Here is a 21284-nt window from a genome sequence, read left to right as displayed (position 1 = left end):
TTTAAGTGAATCTGATGTGATATGTGACATGATGAGATAAAAATATTCACAAATGATACAAGTCCTACTAAGAAATTATGTAAAGTCTCTTTCTGTTTTCCAGTGTAGGAAGAAGAAAAAAAAAGACTTGTTTACTACTGCTAGAGTTGTTATCTATTCAAAGAACTTCTCTGAGCTAGTTGACAAACTTGATCAAAGTCAGTCCTGTTTTCTGAAGACCTTAAAGGGAACCTGAACTGAGTAAAATTATTTAAAATAAACATATGGTGTAGCTGCAAATGAATATTATATACCTACTTCACCATCAGTTCCTCTCAGAAGCTCACCATTTTCTTCTTACAGTGATCCCTTCCAGTTCTGACAATATTTTGTCAGAACTGAAATATACCAGTTGCTGTCAGTTACAACTGAATGTGCAAGGTAATGTCCATGTTTCCATATGGCTCAAGTAGGCGATATTACAGTTTAACAGTGTGCTGACCAGGAAGCTGTTATGGGGCAATGGCCATTTTGAAAATGGAGGACAGATAATTCCATTGATCACAGTGGACAAACAGGATGCAGGAGAGGAGAAGGAGATTGTTGAGTAGACTACACAGGAGGTGAGGATGATGTATTTATGCTTATTTTGACTTTTAATTTTCAGTTCAGGTTCTCTTTAAAAAAAGTAAATCTGAAGTAAAAAATAAATAAAAAAAAGATATACTTACCTATGGAGAGCAAAGGCTCTGGGTCCTATAGAGGCTTCCCATTCCTCTAATGGTCCCCTCGTTCCAGTGCCGTCACCCCCGTTAGCAGACACATAACAGTAATACTTTGCTCACTACAATGGCTACCCATAAAATGGAGAATCCTTTTCAAAATTGGCATGCTAACATTCAAATTCCTACATAACCTAGGTCCCAGATACCTGAAGAATGTGTTGCAACTGTGTCACTCCCACAACCCCAGATCAAAAGGATCTAATAACAGGACTACCCCCAGACCTTTGGAGCCAGAACTTTCTGTCATGCAGCCCCTACCCTTTGGAACGCCTTGCCAAACCCAATCAAAACAACTTTACCTTTGACACATTTAAATCAAAACTGAAAAGCCACCTGTTTGGTCTGGCAATATGATCACAGAACTTTTTACCCTGTAAGTCATTCTTTACTCATTATGTACTGATCTGAGACAAGCTTATGCGCTTTGAGTCCTATGGGAGAAAACGTCTTCAAAAGTGTTTAATTGTTGTTTGTTCTTATATATATGTGTGTGCTACCATGTCGCCGTCTCTGTTGTCTCAAAATGTTTTGAGTTTTATATACAATACTGTAATGTATTAACAACTGATGGCAGGAAAATATAGGGTTATTTGTGTGATCGTTATCTATTCGGCCAGTAAAGTTTATCATTTCAATCTACCATGCCTTGTGTGAGAGAAAGTGAGGAGCATACAGAGTGTTTGCGAATATTCATAGTCAGCCTGCTATTTCAGAAGTGTTATCATATGAGTTTCTAAGAAAACCAGATTACTGATGACTAAGTAATTGTAAGTGTTTGAGTTACATAACACACTACAGCTAAGATCCCTAACCACTGTAAGTGGAATTTTAGGATATGATGTCATCAATTAATATACTCTAATTTAAACTAAGCCTACAATGGGTTTTAAACAACAAAGATCACAATGAATTCAAAGCAATTGCCTCATCTTCAGAATCACCAATCCCAAATGTGAGACTCTCATTACACTCTTTTGATGAAGTTCATTGATGAAGATTCCTTTATGGAAAGGAAGCATAATAACAATCGCATTACATATTTTGATATTTTTCTTCAATGATGGGGAACCCAGAGGAACCTTAGCAGCAAGGGCAGAGCAGGAATATAAAAGTTATCAAATTTTTTATGTGTCCATGCTTGGGAGGTCTTCCCGTAGTTCCTGCTCTCAGCGCCCTGACAGTGGAACAGGAAATGTGGGAAATTTCCTCAACTGAAAAGCCTTCAAGATTTTCAAATATTTTCCCATGATGTCAAAAGCTGTGCTTTCACAATGGAAAGATTTCTCTGCAATTCCTGCTTTGGTGACCCTTTTAAGCTAAGTCCCCACTTGAGCTGGACTGTAACGGACAGTGGGAGCAGACAGTGTCTGCTCCGGTGATCTGTTTGTGGTCCGGTTGGAGCCTGGGACAGATGTGTTACCACCACATGCTATTTGGGGAACACATCTGCTTTTCCGGGAGAAATTGTGGACTGCACAAAAAGTGCATTCCATTCCGCTCCTCAATGTGTAACGTTTCCACAAGAAAGTTATTTGAGTTGGAAAGATTCTGCTAAAAGTGAATGGGAGCCACATTTAAAAAAATGAGACAGATACTTACCCAAGGAGAGGGAAGGCTCTGGGTCCTATAGAGCCTTCCGGCTCCTCTCCTGGTCCCCTCGATCCAGTCATTAGTCAAATACTGCTTTATCCGGCCGAAGGAGGCTTCAGAAGTCTTAAGGGAGCCCGAGTGCTCCTGAAGAAGGGCGGCCCTGTACTGCACCTCCGCAAGACGCTCTCTTGCACGCTCACACCTGTGCAGTATGGAGCCGCACATCTTCGGGAGGACACGGCTCCTGAAGACTTCCAAATACCCTTTTGACGGGGGATTGAAACGGGGGGGGGGGGGGGGGGGTGAGCCAGCACAGGATAGAGAGCACCGAGAGAGGAGACAGAAGGCTCTATACGACCCAGAGCCTTCCCTCTCCTTATGTAAGTATTTGCTTCTTTTTTTTTTAAATGCGGTTCCCATTCACTTTAATCCATCTTATTTTTGTACAGTACATGACTATAACATGATATTTTCCTCTATATGTGGCCGTTTGTCATAGGATTTCTATAAATATCTTCTAAGATTGTTTACTGAAATGCTTCTTCTGGAATTGTGTGTAATCAGTTTTAAATTTAAAGAGACTCTGTAACAAATTGTTTATCTTTATTTCTTCTATGCTATAAGTTCCTATGCCTTTTCTAATGTGGTCTGGCTTACTGCAGCTTTTCCTAATTGCACAGTAGCTGTGTTATCTCTGTTATATGATCTAATCTTCTCTCTATAGTCGGCACAGTCAGGCTGAGGCAGTCAGACTGGAATGTGCAGGGCTGCTTGTGATTAGCTAGAAGCTGTACACACCCCCTGCAGGCTCTGTGTGACTAACACACTCTGCTTAGCTGAGCCTATTAGAAGCTGGTTAGTTTGTTTGTAAACACTGCCTAAAACTGGCAATTACAAGCCAGGTTTGCAGCAGAGAATGGCAGAAACAGCACAGAGGGGACCAGGAGCACATAATGAATAGAATGGTATGCTTTTTATTGTAAGAATTTCAGAGTACAGATTCTCTTTAACACCCCTGTCTCAAGAGCGGCACACTGACTAAAGTGATACCATCTCAGCTTTAACAATTAGTCTTGACCTTTACATTGGCACTCCACAGCATTCCCTGAGTACAACCAATATGCTGCTCACTAACATCTAAAGCGATCAGTTATTTCTAACTCAGTATCAAGTACAAGATACAAATTTAGTAATGAAAAGTTAAAAAGTATTTGAATGTAATTCATGGACTTAAAGTAAATCTATAATTAACTTACTGTAAACAATTTCTAAATGCAAAAAAAGTACTTAAACTAGTGCTTATTCATGAAAGTTGGCTCTATAAGGGACAATTATATTTGCTGCTTCTTGTCACCCCCAGTATAATTTACAACCAGACCACTTCTGGTCGGTTGGCTGGCATGCCTCTGTCACTTCTCCACAAATAATTCCTTGTTCAGACATTGGCTTGAATTCACTAAGCATTACCTCATGCGTTAATGTCTTATGTCCATTTGCTAAGGCTGTTGCCGCATGGCAAGCTGCAATTATGGAGTAGTGAGGTAAATTACCAACTTGTGTGGCAAATACCTCAATACATGTCAGTAAATGTCAATTCACAAAGATTAGAGCATTTGGTAAAGTCAAGTGAGGTGTTTGGTAACCAACAATTAGAACTCAATAAAATGTTACAGGCAAAGTTGACAGCCAAAGAGGAGCCACACCATCCTACTACTTACTCCGATGGTGCCAATATACTGCCGGATGGATGTAGAAGTTAACTCTTTAGACTCCTACTCCAAGATGCTGAGGAACGACTGCTGAGATAATCCAAGCATGGTGTGTCTTATGTTTATTTATCTAAACTCAGGCTATTAAAAAAATGTTGAGAAAGGGTAATACACAGTGGCTAAAAGGGGGAACGCAGATCTAAAGGGATGCCTCTTGCTATTGTTATGCTGTAACAGCACAGAAGTGGGAAAACATCACACAACAGAACACAGAGACCTACTCCACAGCTGGTTAGACTTCTACTGTTTACCGGACAGGTCTTGGTGAATTGAAGCCATGTTATTTGATACATTACCGCATGTGTAAACATTTTGGGGAAAGAAATCTAAAATATTGAATGCAGTGTTTTACCAACCTAATTTGTTTTTATCAAACAGCCCTTATTGAATTGAAGTAATTGTGCTGACAAATCACACTTTTTTAATTCTTGATAGTGACATCTTTTAGATACTATGGAAGGTTTAGCAATAGACTTGCTTTTGCTACCTGCTAGTATAGCCAAATAGCAGCGAGGGATGCAGAAGTTGATTCCCAAGCCAAGCTGATTCCCAAGCCTCGCAACAACAGAGGAAGCCTGTCCACGTGAGCCTATTGGACTTTTGCAGACCCCATCAGGCCCAAAGTATCAATGAATCAGGCCAAAGGCTCAAGGATTGAGTTTCTCAAGTTTCTCCGAATACCACCCCCATGCCAAGCTCTGAGGCATCCACTTCAACAATACATGGTTGTTGTACTTCAGGGTGAACAAGAATAAAAGCATATTTGAGGCATCTGAATGGAAGCCCATCCACACAAACCTGTGGAACTTTCGGAGACACCATCTGCACGTCGAGAACCTTGCATCCGCATACGCCAGCTCCCAGAAGCCCCTGACACGCTGCTGGAACCAGGCTGCAGAAAAGTTAATTGCATATGGCCCATGTAGTTAATATGTTCTCTACATTATTGCAAGGGTTTCTTCCTATGTACCAAAAACACAAGTTAATTTGCAATAAGTTGGCCCTAGACTACGATGGACATATGACTATGAAAGGCATTAGACTGAGAGCTCCTCTGAGGGACAGTTAATGAAATAACTTTGGACTCTGTAAAGTGCCACAGAATATGTCAGTGCTATATAAATACACACTGACAACATAGTAATAAGGTTCACCTTGGTATGTATTGAATAGTGTTTATCATTTACTAACTTTACTCCTACCCCTACTTACAGCTTTCTTACACTGTGGCTGTCCTTTGAAAGTAAGTTTTAGGACTCTGTATCATGTAATTATCATACATACACTGCTGGAGGGTTGAGAATAAAATTTGCACCGGGGCCTGTAGCTCTGTAGCCCAAACAAGGACCAGCTAACGATCATAGGCGTCAGCAGGTCTTAAGAGGGTTACCATGGAAACGGCCGCTCGATCGAGCGGCCTTTCCATGTCAGTTCACGGAGGGTGTCTCCGTGAACAGCCCTAGAGCCGCCAACCGCGGCTCGTTACCAAAATGTAAACATGCGGGGAAGAAATCCCCGCTGTTTACATCATACGGCACTGCTGCGCAGCAGCACCGTAAGGCAGATCGGCGATCCCCGGCCTCTGATTGGCCGGGGATCATCGGCATATGATAGGCTGAAGCCTATCCTACAACGCGCAGGACAGATATCCGTCCTGCGCAGCCCATGGAGGGAGAGGGAGGGAGAGGGACGGAGCGCCAAAAACGCTGCGGAGGGGGGCTTTGAAGAGCCCTCCCGCAAAGTGCAGCAAGCCGGCGGCGATCAGACCCCCCCAGGAGGACATCCCCCTAGTGGGGAAAAAAGGGGGTAAGTCTGATCGCCCTGGCTCTATCCTGATCTGTGCTGCGGGCTGGAGAGTCCACGCAGCACAGATCAGGCAAAACACCCCTGGTCCTTAAGTGGTTAAGTATTGCTGTAATTAACAGATGGGGAGTGAATGTGGCATAGTGGGCTTCACAAAGGAACATGGATGTGCTCATGACAAAATAATAGCATGGATAGGGCCCTCAATTACTGGAATTGGACAGCCCTGGTGTAGCACATTGATGTAGTGCTATGTCTATCTGTTTTGGTACCAATATGAAAAACCCACTGTCATTTCCTACTAGAAAAAAAAGTGCTGTACTCAATTATTAGAATAATCTGTCTTTTTTGTTTTTCCCTAACTTTCTATTCTGCAAGAATAAAATATCCAGCTGCATACTTACAAAAACAAAGGTTTACAACAGTTTTGCCTCCAGAAGACATAATACCATAAAGGTGTGCTATCCAATAAATTAAGATACAAATGGCGAAGAACCAAAAACAGAGAGTTAATGGAATACTGCCACACAAGTGTTATGTTAATTAGGTCAACATTGTCATGCCAACAAAAGTTGCCAATATAACTGGTAAATTACTAGGCTTGCTGGATGTTATAGCACACCTTGTGAACTTTTTCCCTATACTTATAGCACAGTTCTAACCCAGCCCTACCATTACAAAAATAGCATCTGTGCATACTAACTTCATAAAGAATAGTGAGGATCACAGTACTCCAATGCTCTATCCGCTAGATGGTGCCCACACAACCGTCTGATTGCCATGCATAAAATGCCATTTAGAAGATATGGTCTGGGTCCAACTTAAAGAGACTCTGTAACAAAATTTTCATCCTTATTTCTTCTATCCTATAAGTTCCTATACCTGTTCTAATGTGCTCTGTCTAACTGCAGCCTTTCCTATTTGCACAGTGGCTGTATTATCTCTGTTATATGATCTTCTCTCCTCTGTTGGCTCTGTCAGGCTGAGGCTGGAATGTGTGGACTGTGCTGCTTTGCTGTGATTGGCTAGAAGCTATACACACCCTCTCCAGGCCCCCTGCACACTCTGTATGACTCACACACTCGGCTACTCTCAGTGTATCACTTGCTAAGTCTTTTGTTTGTAAACACTGGATAAAAATGGCAATTGCAAGCCAGGATTGCAGCAGGGAGAGGCAGAAACAGCACAGAGGGGCCCAGGAGAACATAATGAATAGAATGGTATGCTTTTTATTGTAAGAATTTTAGAGTACAGATTCTCTTTAAAGATAAAGTGTGGATATTTATATTATATAACACAGCATCAGCTTCAGTACGGATTGCCTAATAAAGCTCTTTTTTCTTGCATGAGTATTGGCTGCACAAAGCAGGAGACATTGCAATGCTTCCTAAACACTGTATATGTGTATAGGCTGTGTTTGGCTATGAGCATACAACAAAGCTAAAAAAAAATATACATTGGTTGCCAAAATCATTGTAATGTATAGATCTAAAGTGAAGGTGTTGCTTTATTCTCTTCTCAATGAAAGTGCAGTTTCACTGTGAATAGTGACAGGTTAGTGGGTGGCAAGCATAAGGTCGGGTGGGTTACTATCAGGCAGTATCACCAGGTTAGGGTTATGGCAGCAAAGATCTGTCTTTGCACCAATCTTCTTGCAAAGAACTCACTGTGCTCATTCTATACCAAAAGTCACTACATGGTTTCTCAGCCAAGCATTTTTTCTGTTATATCGTTCTACACCATGAAACAATTGATCTCACTCTCTGCCATTGGCTGTTCTTTAGCACAAATGTAGGTTCAATAAGGGATATTATATGTGCAGGTATAGATTCAGACCTGGTTGTTTCATTCTGCCACGCATCAGCTACTACACTCCACTGTTCCTGCAGCCTGAAATGTTGTATAGCTACTTCTCTTGATTCATTATTAGTCTGTATGTAAGAATACATATCAAAGTGTATTGATATTTATAGCTACACTACATTGGTAAAATGTGTGTAGACCCATAAACCTTCCTTCCTCATTCCATTCCTCTTTTACCGCTTGGTGTAAAAGGGCAGAGAGTCCATTATCCCTAATGGTTCAAGGTTAAGGTTCTGGCTCTGCCCCAATCTCCTCCCTGTTTTTCATAACCACCTGACTCTAGTCTAGGGCTCCCTCTAGGTCCTACTTAACTATCCCTTGTTTCAGACACTTAGGACATCAGTCTGTTCTTATTATCATCTAGCACCTTAGGTCTTTTTACTTTATTTCTTCTTGTACAGGAATCACCCTTCATTTGAACCTTGAAATCTGGTTCCAAATGTTATGTATACATCATTTTCAGATCTCTCTTCTAAGATAATGTATCGTTATAGTCTGTATCCTGCTCTGGTGCCATATTATTAGAACCCAAGACTTGGTGTCAAAGATTAATGTACATGCAAAGGTTGAGCAAAAAAGACATGTTTTAGTCTTATCATTTACTTGTTTGAATATGAATTGTTTGTTAATGATGCTGATGATGATACAGTCTTCCATCAGAGACCAGTCTCTCATTTATTTACACACTAGCTCTCTAATTTGTAGAGATTATTGAGTGTAGATACCTAAGGCTTTCAAGACTCATACAAACCTCTAACATGCACATGACCACACGATCAATCTGACGAACTGCACAGCCTGTATGTCCACACGTATAGACAGATAAACAACCAACTAATTTACATACTGCTCACGCGCTCTCACTGCTTACGGGCTACACATTCAAAACAAGTACAAGTCGTTTAAACGACTTGTACCCACACGCCAACTCCATGATATCAGACCAATGTAGATCCGACAGTTGGATCAGGCAAACAGCCGGTTATCAGTTGCTTGTGAAGTCGATTGCATGCATACACATGCCTGATTATCATCCAACAGACTAAAGTCAAACGATAATCAGGCTGCAGGTTGGTCTGTGTGTACTTAGCTTCAGTTTATTCTAGGTATTTACTGTCCAACCTGATGTCTTGCCTAGTATTCCTTCTACTGATCTTCAAATGCCTGTAACAAACCTGAGAAGAGAACAGGACAGATATGAGAGCAGACAGCATGGCTCATCAGATGAAATGGGGTAAAGAGGGAGTTAGCAAAAAGGCTCAGCAGAGCTTCAGATTAAAGTGTGCTGAAGTCTAATTTCAATTGTTTCCAGCTTGTTGGCTTAGGAAGAAGAAAAGTTTTGTATTAAAAGAAACAGCATAAGAAATGTTACTTTTTTGTAGGACCTAGTAGTGGTAAGTAGTGGATTCAAATACTTATGTCCACTACAGGGTCCCTTTAAATACATAGTCCATGTGTACATACAAGTATGATGAGCAGGGCCGGATTTAGGCCAAGGCCTCCTGGGCCATGGCCTAGGGCACCACAGGAGCAAGGGCACCAAAGCAGCAGGCTAAACTGGTGCAGCATTTGCAAGCTTCCAAGTGCTGCAAAGCAGGGAGATCAGGCTAGCGCCTAACTGCGGTACTCTGCTGCTAGCCGCCTGTGCAGCAGCCACCTTGCTCTCTGTGCACGTTTGTATTGTGGCCGGTGGCTATGGACTTGGGCAGCATTGGAGACGGAAAGGAAGAGGAAGATTCTGCACTGGAGAATAGCGTAGAAATGAGTGACACTGATGACTGCTGCGGTGTGAAGGCGAGCTGGTTATCTATACTGAAAAGTGAGGGGGAGGAGGGATTAAGGGAGTCATTTGGCTACCTATACTGGAGGGAAAGGGGGGAGGATTCATCTGGCTACATATAGTAGAGGGAAGGGGGGAGGGTTCATCTGGCTACCTATACTCTAGGGAATAGGGGGATGAGTCATTTGGCTACCTATACTGGGAATGGGGGGGGGGGGGGCATCAGGCTACCTATACTGGAGGGAAGGGGTCATCTCATTACCTAATGTAAATCTTCACACAAACTTCATACCTAAATGTGTTGAATAATAAATTACAAACTTCAATATGAAGTTGAACCTATTTCTTTGCTGCTATAACAGCTTCTACTCTCTTGGCAGTCTTTCCACTACATTATGAAACATTGCTTTGAGGATTTGTTCCTTTTCAAACATGGGGTCTGGGTTATAGTCAGTGATCCAATAAATCCCAAAAGACTTTGATGTGATTCAGATCTGGACCCTGTGCAAGTCTATCAAGTTTTTTCTACAGCAGCCTCAATAAACCAATTGTTTGTGGAATTTGTTTTCAGTGTAAGGGCAATGTCATGGTGAAAATTAAAACGGCTCAATCCACTGCACATCAGCATAGGTGAACAGAGCAGGACACATTTATGGATCCTGTATCAATCTGAGTGAGCTGACAGATGAAGCACTATGAGCCATATAGCCTATTAACCTGAGTTTCTCTAAGTAGATATTTTCAAACCTTATCAATAAAATACTTTTAAAGCTCCCACCAAGTAAGAAATTACTTAAAATGGGTGTAATATTATCTTTTTACCCACTTTTTAGTACTTTTGCAATTGCTAAGCATTGAAAAAATACTTTTTAGATAAGATGAAAAATTGAGAAAACTCAGGAGATAAAATTTAGTAGAATATGGCCCAATGTGTTGTTGCATTCCATTGCATGAAACAGAGAAAATGTGTTCTTCACCCTGCATCCTCAATTTACCTATGCATCCTTGAAATAAATCCTCACCTGTTTGTCACAAGAGAAGAAGAAAATATACAGACACTGCTGCACACAGCACTACCCAGCTCCTTCTATACGCTGCTAATGAGTGCCATGAGTGACTGCAGGAGTAGAAGATGTAGAAGACTGCAGGAGTAGAAGATGTAGAAGACTGCAGGAGTAAAAGATGTAGAAGACTGCAGGAGTAGAAGATTTAAAAGACTGCAGGAGTAAAAGATGTAGAAGACTGCAGGAGTAGAAGATTTAAAAGACTGCAGGAGTAAAAGATTTAGAAGACTGCAGGAGTAGAAGATTTAAAAGACTGCAGGAGTAAAAGATGTAGAAGACTGCAGGAGGAGAAGATGTTAATGCAAGAACGAGAAGATGTTCATGCAGTTCAATATAATGCAGGAGAGTCTCAAGATCTCCAATAGGCAGACAATGTTTTCTCTTTAAAGGTAACCATACATCAGGTGACTTGGTGAGCGATCTTATTATAATCGAATCGGATAAAAATCGGTGCATGCCTGACCATCAATGTGACCAGTTTCGGGCTGAAATTGGTCACAGTAGTCGATCCCACATGCTGAAAGGGCCAACTTGCTCGATTGGGTCCCGTAGGTAACTGCGTGCAATATCGAGACAAGCGACGAAACCCCCGGTGCTGTCCCCCCATAATGTTACATGTCCACCCGGTGCCCAGTGCAAGTGATACATTATCTTTCCACGGCCTCCTCTTGTCCTCCGCTGGTTCCGGGCCTACTCTGTTCTTTATACACGCGTCCCCATATGGTTGCCTAGTAAGGGCACGCGTGTGACGTCAGATGTCACACACGCTGCTACGTTACTAGGCAACCATGTGTGTGTATGCAGAAGGAAAGAATCCCGGAGCCAGCGGAGGACAAGCGGAGGCAGCGGACAGGTAATGTAACACTTGCACGGGGCACCGGGAACATTTAACATTAGGGGGATAGCGTCGGGTTGGCGAGGTGGCCGGATGCGGTGTCACAAAGCCGATTCCTAATCAATTTCAGCATGAGATTCAATGGGAATCGGCCTGCAGTGTATGGGCAGCCAGCAGATCTCTCTCTGATCAGATTAGATTAGAGAAAGATTTGTCTCTTGGTCAAATCTGCCCATCATCGCTAGATGTATGGCTGCCTTAACTCTTGCTTTGTATTTGTTTGTGTTTGTGAATGGTGCCACAAAGATCTAATTAAGCGGTGTGTGTGCTATTGGTGCTACAGAGATATAATTAAAATACTGTACATGGGCACATTTGAAAGTCCATAATAGAGATTTCACACAGGAAAGAATAAACCAGCTTTGATTGGCTGGAGTCAACCCATTAGTATGTTACCATGGAGGCACTGGAAGTTGTATTAAGTTTGCTATACTATAGAGTTGCCAATTAGTACAATTCCAATTAAACGGAACACTGTCAATTTTCACACATAATGGGTTGAACTCAATTTTAGCTTTGTATAGCCACATTTCATTACAGCTGAATGTGGGAATCTACTGATACTGAGTCAGAGCAAGATGGGCAAAAAAACTGAAGAAGGCAGAGACTGAGACTAAATGTTTGTGAAAATGGACTTCTTTTTTGCCATGTGGCATCCTTACACAAAATACCTGATTAAAATTTGCACATGCCCTTTGTGGCATGATTTGACTTCAGACTTACATGGTCGCGAAATAACAACGTTTATATTATTTTAGCTTCCAGTGTTTTATGAACAAAAAGGATGTATTTTTTTTTTTTTTACGATCCAGTATTTTTTTGGAATTACATTTAAGCAGATATCACATGATTAAGATTTGCTGTACATACTCTAAATACCCTTTTCAATAAAACGCATGCATGAATTTATGACCAGCTAAATCGACTTGGCAGAATAACCATAACTGCTTGCCAGATTGGCCAGCAACAAAAAAAATGGCCCGTAGCCATAGCTTAATTTGACCACCTACTTTAATTGCCCTGATTTATTGTCAAGTATGTGAGTTACGTTGCGGACGCACAGGTGAAATTACAATTGACAGCAGCAAAGTCCTCATAGATTTAGCCTAGTGTTTTTCTTTCAATCACTGCATGGATCACTCTTCTGTCACTCTCTAAAGCTACTTACCATGAAGCACTCGACAACTTCTGCATGTCCTTTGATTAATCTAACACCATAAATACCATGTTGGAGTTTCTCTCTAAATTTCTTTCTACATTTTCCCCACTGCAAATTATTACAGGCCTTTAAATTCAGTTTATTGTACAAGATGAAGCTGAGGAATGCCAATCACAAACAACAAGGTTTTTTCAAATGTGCAAGCACTACCAGATGGTTATCAGGATATTTTAGTTGCTGTGAGTCCCCTAAAATAAACACATTCACATTGGCTAGGTACTCCTGTTCTCACTGTGGAGAAGCAGGAGTAGATTTTCATCAAATAAAAATGATTCTCAGCTCAACCAAGAATGTAAAAATACCTATCATAAAAATTTATTTTGAAAAATTGTGCTGCAAACTTTAGTATTTCTCTGGACCAAACAAGAATAATGCAGACTGGGAGAAAGACCTTGGACCTGTGGCCCAAAATGTCAAATGAGAAGATTTCAAATTCCACTAATACCAAGAAAACTTCTTATAAGATCCTACAATTGCCTAGATTGACTCTATAGACGCACCAGCCTTGAAGATGGTACAACAGATAAAGTTCATAAATACATTTCCCCTGGACTACCTAATTGCTTTAGAGGGTCGGTAAAATTAGCAAAGAGTGGACATTTCCAGAAATTAAAATAGTAATAGATACCTCCTTACCCTGCTGGTATGTGTATGCACTGGCATGCACAATATTATAAAACTGCATGGGCATGTTCTAACCTCTGCATTTAAACAGACCACGTTATCCAAATGCATTTTCTACAGTGTGTTTCTGGATAAGGTGTGCAAAAACGAACATATTACCATAGCAATTGTTCATGCCATGAAAAATAATGTTGGCATATTAACAAGCAGAGGGTGCATTGCGTTATGCCAACATTGTAGTTTAGCTGTTACACAACGCCCATAGCGTGAACTTCGTCTAAGGGTTATAAAATTACTGTTTAATTTAAATTTAAATATATATAGTGTTTACCTCAAAAAAGATGTAGAACAATTATGCTTAAAATGCTAATTTTTATTTATAGTATATAGATATTTTACTTTTTAAGTGCTTTAAGTGTATTTAAATCGGAATGAAACCCAGCATTTCTACTTTGCTCTAATAGATTATTTACAGCATATTATACACAACCAGCCTTTTTTTTTTTTACTAGAACTGCATTCAAAGGGTTAAACTTTGCATAATGTTATCTTGTGTTTAATTGTATCAAGTGAGAAATGTAAACAAAGCCTTCTCTTACACTGCCGGATCCCTTGAATAAAGTCAGACAAGCAAAAATGCTTTCTGATGCTTTCTGATTAAGTTAGAGGATGAATAAAGCAGTTATAAATAAAATGCAAAGTTAGCTCTCAGAGTAAAATTAGTGTACTTTAGGAATGTATAATTTCTGAATGAATAATAATACTTATGCACAAAAGCAAATATGCTAACCGTATGGCATATAAAAAGTAGGAAAACATGATTTTATTGAATATTATGTCAGGGTTTTATTTTAACCACTTCTCAACCACAGGGTTTTTCACCTAAAAACCACAGCAATTTTAACATTTCAGGAAAGCAAGGGTTAATGGGCTTAATGGGGGTATAATTTATTATCACGAGTGATCTCAGTAACTGTAACAGCATAGTGACTGATACAATGTTTACACACATTCTGAATGAATGAGCACTGCCATTGGCTTTGGCAGTGCTCATTTAAACTTGCAAGCACTTTGATTGGCTTTGTGAACACATGTTCACATCAGCCAATCACGGACCAGCGGGTGCCCGACGCGTACGCGCATCCGCGTGCTTGCGAACGCGATCGCGCACAGCAGATAAATAAACAGGAGTTGCTTATCTATGCCCCTGTGACTCACGGTGAATTTTAAAGGGGCGTAAATAAGCGTGGCAGAGGTTGCTAAGTGGTTAATATTAAGGTGAAAATGCTAAATTAAATCCAGAATTTCTTAGTTTCAATCTAAATGACAAGCATGTAACAATAAACAAAAATAAATAACTCCAATATACAGTACATACCTAAGTTGCTTGTCTATTATACATGCGCATCACCACCGCAATGTGTCGGATTCCATAGTAGGAATGCAAGCAGAGCTGTGCATTGCTGTACACTGCCCTCATTATGCCTGCATTATAAATCAATGGTGATGTGGATACTAAATTTGGAAAGTTCCAATGTATTTACCAAAGAGAAATCAGACAGAAAAGAAGGAGTTATTGTTTGTTAAATCTTCTTTTTTGCTTGTTTTGAATGAAGGAATGCTGAAAGCTATGCCAATGTGGCGTTTGTAAAGAGAAATATTCAGGGGGCAAGTAAGGGAGGACAATTTCTTACCAAGGTGTGTTATAAGTCATTATACATATATGACACTGAAGAAGTACAATAACTGCCGCAAACTGGGGTCACAGTTATCTGTGATTAAACTATCTGCACATCAACTAGGATACTGAAGCTAGTCACTCTTGTAGGTCACTGTAGACAATTATTTGGCTTGAATGGTAACTACCATTAAACCAATCAAGGGTTGAATTATTTATTTCAAAAACACCAGATATGCTGTCAAATGTGGAAGTTTGGGAACACTTCGGGAATAGTTATAACAATATGGTGATGTATGACCTGGCATTTCACAGAGTTTCGAGCAAGGGGACAACTAGAAACGGCACCTCCATAGAGTCAGACTGGAAAATAGCCCAGGACCCAGAATCTGTATGGGCCCTCAAGTCTCCATTCCTTAAAGCAGTAGGATTAGCCATACTATGCCAGGAAAAAAAACACATATATAAGTAGATAAATACTTGATCTACTTACATAACACATGTATTGTACTGTCCATGTTTTGATTTCAGGGAATGTTATATAGTAAATGAAGAGAATTCTATTCCTGGGGAGAGCCATGTCTTTTGCTCACAGTTTAGGCTAAATCCTGATGTCATTTCTGCCCTTTACTTTTTTTTTCTTTTCTCCTCCAATCGCTGAGTCACCTCAGCCATGCTTGTAAACACAAGTGAGCAGGGGATCGTGTTTCAGATAAGCAGCTAGGCAGGGAAATAAATGGAAGAGGAGGAATATATTATAGATAAAGAGAACCCTCAGCATGCAACTGTGTGGCACTGACTACTAAAGGGCCAGTGCTCCTTAAAGGGACACTTAAGTCAAACAAAAAAAAATTAGTTTTACTCACCTAGGGCTTCCAATAGCCCCCTGCAGCTGTCCGGTGCCCTCGCCGTCTCCCTTCGATCCTCCTGGCCCCGCCGGCAGCCACTTCCTGTTTCGGTGACAGGAGCTGACAGGCTGGGGACGCGAGTGATTCTTCGCGATCCCAGACACATTAGCACCCTCTATGCTGCTATATGGTATATGATATATGCTATAGCAGCATAGATGGCGCTATTGTTGCCAGGAATGCGAAGAATCACTCACGTCCCCAGCCTGTCAGCTCCTGTCACCGAAACAGGAAGTGGCTGCCGGCGGGGCCAGGAGGATCGGAGGGAGACGGCGAGGGCACCGGACAGCTGCAGGGGGGCTATTGGAAGCCCTAGGTGAGTAAAACATATTTTTTTTTTTTTACTTAAGTGTCCCTTTAAGTATGTGATAACTCCAAACCATAACAGCAGAAAAAGTTTTGAAAGTTTTGAATGCAGGATTAGCATATTTATCACTTAATACAATTGCTGTTGAAATTTTATTTTTATGGTGACAATCCTGCTTTAAGAAGAGTCAACATAGATTACTAACTTCACTTTAAACTGTGAACAGTGATGTCTACTCTGTGTATATATTTCATCTTTTATAAATCTCTCTCAATTATTTTTTAAAACATACATAGAAAAAGGAGCTGCAGCTTTAAATAGAGGCCTGCCAAACACTGGATTGTTGTACCTTAGAAGTGTACGGTCAGGGGTGAGCCTGGGGTGCCCGGCACCTGGGTGCAAGATTTTCTCTGGCGCCTATGGGAGTGTTTAAATTAACCGCGCCCAACCACATAACCACACCCATGTCCTGCCTAATCACACCCACACCTTCCACCTCTTTACGCATTCATGTGATACCCCATTCCTACCCCTCTTCCATGGGCTTGCTCCTGGCTGGCTTTGGCTTCCTGCGAGTCTGCTAGTCTCTGGACTGACTCAGGCTGAGAGGCTCTGCGAGTGCGACGCAGTCACACACTGCGTATTTATGGCTGCCTACGGCCACCCTACTCTCGCTCGCTGACGACGGCTCCTCCCCCCTACCAAGCCCAAGGTGGGCTGCCTGTATCTTTCCCGTTGCGCCACGCAGCCTGCCAGTGTTGCCACCCTTTCACGTTATTTTTTTACTGACAAATACCTAAAAATTTACTGACAAAAGATTTTTACTGACAAAATTTCCCCACTAAATGCACATAAGAGACAGCTTCTCCCCATGTAAATGCACATAACAAGAGACCGCTCTTCACCAGTAAATGCACATAACAAGAGACCGCTTTTCACCAGTAAATGCACATAACAAGAGACTGCTTTTCCCCAGTAAATGCACATAACAAGAGACTGCTTTTCCCCAGTAAATGCACATAACAAGAGACTGCTTTTCCCCAGTAAATGCACATAACAAGAGACTGCTTTTCCCCAGTAAATGCACATAACAAGAGACTGCTTTTCCCCAGTAAATGCACATAACAAGAGACTGCTTTTCCCCAGTAAATGCACATAACAAGAGACTGCTTTTCCCCAGTAAATGCACATAACAAGAGACTGCTTTTCCCCAGTAAATGCACATAACAAGAGACAGCTTTTCACCAGCAAATGCACATAATAAGAGACAGCTTTTCACCAGCAAATGCACATAATAAGAGACAGCTTTTCACCAGCAAATGCACATAATAAGAGACAGCTTTTCACCAGCAAATGCACATAATAAGAGACAGCTTTTCACCAGCAAATACACATAATAAGAGACAGATTTTCACCAGTAAATGCACATAATGACAAACAGCCAGTGTCCCCAGAATATATAGCTAGGGATATATGTGCCCAGTATATGTAGGCAGGGGTATATGTCCCCAGTATATGTAGGCAGGGGTATATGTCCCCAGTATATGTAGGCAGGGGTATATGTCCACAGTATATGTAGGCAGGGGTATATGTCCCAGCATATGTAGGCAGGTGTATATGTCCCAGCATATGTAGCCAGGGGGTATATGTGCCCAGCATAGGTAGCCAGGGGGTATATGTGCCCAGCATAGGTAGCCAGGGGGTATATGTGCCCAGCATAGGTAGCCAGGGGGTATATGTGCCCAGCATATGTAGCCAGGAGGTATATGTGCCCAGCATAGGTACCCAGGGGGTATATGTGCCCAGCATAGGTAGCCAGGGGGTATATGTGCCCAGCATAGGTAGCCAGGGGGTATATGTGCCCAGCATAGGTAGCCAGGGGGTATATGTGCCCAGCATAGGTAGCCAGGGGGTATATGCGCCCAGCATAGGTAGCCAGGGGGTATATGCGCCCAGCATAGGTAGCCAGGGGGTATATGCGCCCAGCATAGGTAGCCAGGGGGTATATGCGCCCAGCATAGGTAGCCAGGGGGTATATGCGCCCAGCATAGGTAGCCAGGGGGTATATGCGCCCAGCATAGGTAGCCAGGGGGTATATGCGCCCAGCATAGGTAGCCAGGGGGTATATGCGCCCAGCATAGGTAGCCAGGGGGTATATGTGCCCAGCATAGGTAGCCAGGGGGTATATGTGCCCAGCATAGGTAGCCAGGGGGTATATGTGCCCAGCTTAGGTAGCCAGGGGGTATATGTGCTCAGTCTAGGTAGCCAGAAGGTATATGTGCCCAGTCTAGGTGGCCAGGGGGTATAGGGTCCCCGTTTAGGTAGTTAGTGACAGGAGCGCCCCCCTCCCCTCCAGCCGCTGCCGCCGCTCCCCCCTCACCTTGCAGCAGCTTCAGACCTTAATCAGCGGGCGACCCGACCAGGGCGCTGGACGCACCCGCTCTATATGCGGAAGTGATGTCACTTCCGCATATCAGTGCGGCGTGCTAGGTCCTAGCGCCCGCCCGCCTGATCGAGGTCTGACGCGGCGGCGGCGGCGGCTAGAGGGAGCGAGCGAGCTTCGGCCACAGGGGGAGAGCGGCGGCCGGGCGGCGCCTCTCAGAGGCAGGCGCCTGGGTGCTTTGCACCCGCAGCACCCGCCCAGGCTCGGCCCTGTGTACGGTATAAAATAGTGCAGTTTCAAAGAGCAGGGCATTATATTGTAGGAAAGACTCTATTATTTGTTTTTGTTCATTCAGAGGTGTATGGCTATTTTTATTACTATGATCCTTAAAATATATTTTGCATAGGCACAAGCCTTGAACTGCATTGTTTGTGAGATGTGATCCTTTTGCTTCTAGTGTCTGATTTCAGTGCATATTTCAGTCACTGACAGAAAGCATACCAGAGCAATTACTGATCATTTTTAACAAGTGATAACATGCATCTGTCATATCAAATCTCTGTCACTAAAAGAAAAATCTTGCTCTTGGAAACCCAGACTTTGAAAGTTGTCCTTGCGATGTGTAACAAGCCGTCACATGCAGAGCACGTAGAATTCGTTCATCCACGGAACACAAAAGCACTTCTGTTAATTATTGTCAGTGATTTTGCTTAGGTCCCCTGCTGGCGCAGCTCCACATAAAGAAAATAAGACTTAGTGTAAGTGCTATATATAGACTCTATTAATATAAAACAAGGAAAAAACATTTTGTGTTTCTTTTTATCAGCCAATTCAGGAACTAGAGTGTATTATAAATGTGTACAACAGTCAATTCATTCTTACCTTTACTGACAATTAAAGTGGACCTGAACTCTTGCACAGGACAGAAGGAAAACAGTGAAATGCACCCTGTATGTATTTAGAGAGTTTAGCCTGTCTAATTCCCCCTCTAATCACCACCGTAATTTGATCTCTCAGCTGTGTCAGCTCACGAACATCCTCTGCCACTGCAGAGCAGCTAATTTGTAAACACAGAATGTTAACAATATGTCTGCTTCCATGAAAGTAGGGAGTAGACACACTGCAGATTTATTTCAGGGTTTGTATCAGCTGTAACAAAGAAATGTTTTCTTTAAAGGTTATTGTAAAACATTTTTTTTGGTTGGATTTAATGGTCACTGCCCTTCTAAAGCAATAGATAATCTCCATATTCCAGCTTTTCTGCATTCTGAACCCTGAGAAGTCACAACTGGTTTATAGGGTTGATTGCAGATGCGTTTTAATCTAGGTAGGTTCAAGTGGTAATATACTGTTCATGGACATATTTGCATCTTACATCCAAATGCTGTATTCTCTGCTTACAGACCTGAGGCAAATATTCAAGACTGTTAAAAGGACGCTTTTAACTAGAGATGTAGCACCAGAATCAGAAACAGCAGTGTAAGCAAGACACATTATTATTTCAGCAAGAGGCAGTTTATCAACAACCATTAGACAGTTTATCAACAACCAACAGGCGCATCCCTAAAGGGGGATGAACATTAAGGGGGGGACGGGGACGCGCAAAGAGAGTTCAAGAGGTGGACAGCAGAGGGGAACAGCAATTTCTACAGTGCATTTGTATAATGTGGTCCATTTTTCCATCGGTATATGAACATGCCCACACAAGTCTATGGGCAGTGCATTCACATCCAGCAATGCAGTGCAGAAACAGGCATTCTAGCTTGGCAATATGAATATATTCAGTGTGCATACCATGTTACAGATTCGGAGCTAGTCTACTTTAGGGGACCCACCGCAAATCCCCATAGACACTTTCAGCTGGTCTGCAGAAACGTAAACAAATGTCCGCTTTCACCTTGTTTAAACACCCACAAGCCTTATACCCACGGATAGGTAAGCATATCCTGTAACGAACTGTGAGGTTTTCTGTCAAAAAAAAGTTGAAATGGGCTGTGTAGGAGCCGCCGAACGGCCTTAATCTCGGTTCCGTCGGCCATCTTCCTTCTGCTGTGCAGGTCCTTTCTTTCTCCTCATTGGAGGGTTCGTTAGCTGCCGACAGAAGCTGGCACGCCCCCACCCAACAATTCCCTCCAATGAGGAGGAAGAAACGACCTGCAGAGCAGAACAAAGATGGCTGACGGACCCGAAATTGCGGCCGTTCGGCGGCTCCTGTACAGTCAGTTCCAACTTTTTTTTGACCGAAACCGCAAAATTCGTTAGAGGACATGCTTAGCTACCCAGGGATATAAGGCTTGTGGAGGTTTAAACAAGCAAACGGAAGACATTTGTTCCGTTTTGCAGCCCAGGTGAAAGTGTCTATGGGGATTTGCGGTGGGTCCCCTAAAGTAGACTAGCTCCACAGATTCAAGTCTATTCCTCAGATTTACACTTTTTATGTTCATTCGAACATAAAGTGCTGGACCACAAGACAGTCAAGCTGGTCAGAAGATGGCATTTTTTTTAAAATTACTTAACATGAAGCGAAAAAACCTTCTGATAATGGGGCCTGCTGTGAAGTGTTGAGAAAGTAGTCCCACCATCATGGATCACATAAATGTCCCCCGATGACGGGTGATCCATCTTCCAGCTGACAGT

Source organism: Hyperolius riggenbachi, chromosome 3 (assembly GCF_040937935.1).
Source record: "Hyperolius riggenbachi isolate aHypRig1 chromosome 3, aHypRig1.pri, whole genome shotgun sequence".
NCBI lineage: Eukaryota > Metazoa > Chordata > Amphibia > Anura > Hyperoliidae > Hyperolius > Hyperolius riggenbachi.
Note: the sequence above shows the minus strand (reverse complement) of the source record.